Source organism: Tamandua tetradactyla, chromosome 3 (genome assembly GCF_023851605.1).
Source record: "Tamandua tetradactyla isolate mTamTet1 chromosome 3, mTamTet1.pri, whole genome shotgun sequence".
NCBI lineage: Eukaryota > Metazoa > Chordata > Mammalia > Pilosa > Myrmecophagidae > Tamandua > Tamandua tetradactyla.
In genome coordinates, this window is record NC_135329.1 from 174,219,699 (window position 1) to 174,222,122 (window position 2,424).

The following is a 2,424-nucleotide window of genomic DNA, read 5'->3' on the forward strand; positions in this document are numbered from 1 at the left end:
GGAAGTAGCTTTTTGGTGGGCACAATTGGGTGAGAGCAGTGCTGATAAAGCCTTAACAAGTGCAGGGATTGCCACTTGTCCAGGGGGCAGTGAGTGGGGATGTATTTGACCCCACAACCATCTGGGATGAGGCACTTCTCAGCCACCATGTCTTTGATTTGTCAGCATTGAACTTGGTAAAGCCCCACTTCTTGGAGATGTGGATTTTCTGTTGGCCAGCAAACTTGAACTTGGCCTTGTGCAGCACCTCTATCACATGCTCCTTGGTTTGAAGCTTGGTGTAGAGGGACATAATGACTTGGCTGATGTGAACCCTGGCAACCATATCCTGGGGCTTTCCAAAGACACAGGGTATACCTTCCTGGAGCCTAGATTTGGGACAGCACGAGGTCAGACAGGACCATCAACGGGAAAGGGTTTTCTCCAAGGCCCCTAAGGGCAACTCATATAAGCTACAGGCCGTGAACACTACTGAATAGGCTGCTGTCCTCAGCCACTGCACACTGGGCCCCACAAGGTGAGGGGGCTGGTGGGCTTAATTGGCTGTGGATTCTTTTTTCTTTTGATTTAATGTCTTGGCAAGGTAGATGTGATTTCTCTTATCATGTACAGTTTCCCTCTCAAAGGGTATATGATATTATTAGATATGTGACCTTGCTTTTATGTTCCTATAAATGTTATTTATTCTAAATACCACATGGAGGAGCTAATTGTTTATGGAATTTAAATGCCAGGATTGGCGGCAGTAGATTTGATAGGATCTGCAGCTACTGAGGAATGGGAGATTGCTTTACTTGCCAACAGATTTTCAGAGATATGTGATAGGATATTGTTCCACAAACAAGTTTTATGAACAGAATTTGTTGAGGTTAACAAGGTTAAGTGCACAGGCCAAATAAGAGGAAACTTTTAATCACATCTCTTCTCTAGCTGCTAGTACCATAGATTATAAAATTCAATACCTCTGTAATTACCCTATCCTTAGAAAGATTTTTCTGGACCATGCAATTTATCAGTCTGGATAAGCTAGATTATGATTCAGTAACAAGCAAGCTCTAACTCTCAGTGGGTTGAAACAACAATTGTAACATAGTAATGTTTTCACATTTTCCAGTATCCCCCAACTCTTCCAACTTTGTTAGCAAATATGTACATTTCTGCATGTACTCTCTCAACAGTATGTCTTTGTCATCTTTCCCCAAGGTTAACTTGATGGGAAGTTGTGTCCAGAGGGGCAAATATTAAGAAACAGTTAACTTTGTTAGCAATCATGTGCCTGCACTCTCTTGGCCCTGTGCCTTCTTTGTTCATGCCCACTATAAAAAGCCTGCCCTTCCTTCTGATCCAAATGGACCATCATAGCAAGGAATTGCTGCCTCTCCTCCCACCACCAAGGCTGAGAATCCCATGTGAGCCCCCAATAAGCACTTTATCTTAACTTGCCAAGGTGGACTTGCCCAAATCATTCTTTGGTCTGTGATACCCCTTGCAGTTCAGTGGAAAGCTGTCTTATTATACATCCTCTCACCTTACTCTGAAGAACAACAAAAGGTTTATTTTTTCTTCAAACTACATGTGCAATATTGGACAACTGAAGACTTTCCTTGGTGGTGGCATCATCCTCCCTTCTGGACACATGTTTGTGGGCAGCCACTATCTGGTACCATGGCAAATGAAAAATAGAACTCTGAGAGTCTCACATGAGCAGTTAAGTGCTTTGGTATTACTCATTGGCCAGAACATGGCCCAACCCAACTGCAGGGAGTCAGAAAGTGTAATTCTGCAATGTGCCTGGAAGGTGGAAAACAAGAAGTGTTTGGTGAAGAGCAGTAATGATTGTCATATGCAGAAAGTAACTATCTCTCTTTTGTTTTAACCCTAGGAATGGCTACCTTTGAGTCAGTCAAAACCTACTATTACGCTGGAGAGATTAGACAGTTCAGATGAGAAAGAGGGCTTTCCACACCTTTCAAGAACCTATTATTAGCTAGGAATTATGGATCGTTCTCCTATAGGGAACATGAGGATGAGAGTCTCCATTTCTGTATACCAATGACTACAAATGCCTTAAACCAGTTTTACCTGAAGAAGGCCATAGCAAATTGGAATTCCATTCTCCTGGTTTGAAGAAGTCTTCCAGAGTGTACAAAACTCCCTTTACATTAATGGGGATACCATTTGAAACCAGAATTGAGTATCTGAGACCTTACATAACTTCAATCTTATAAATAATTCAGTGTTTCAAATAAATTTTCAAAACTTAACTAGGACCTTATGACAGTGCTTGAGCCTGGTTGTTCAGTCTTATAATTTGGGCAGATTATGCAAAATGGTTGGTGTATCAATAAGGATTAGGTCATGCTTCAGGAAACAGAAACTCTAAAAATTGGTTTAAACAATACAGAATTTGATTTCTCTTACACA

At 41.5% G+C, this 2,424-nt stretch overlaps 1 non-coding gene across 1 annotated transcript; it reads right to left on the bottom strand.

Annotated features, from left to right (window-relative positions):
• Window positions 1-415: 415 nt before the first annotated feature.
• On the bottom strand, window positions 416-549 carry LOC143678565 (small nucleolar RNA SNORA70). Its single transcript, XR_013173352.1, has one exon. It is a non-coding gene; the product is annotated as a small nucleolar RNA SNORA70 (small nucleolar RNA).
• Window positions 550-2,424: the final 1,875 nt, after the last annotated feature.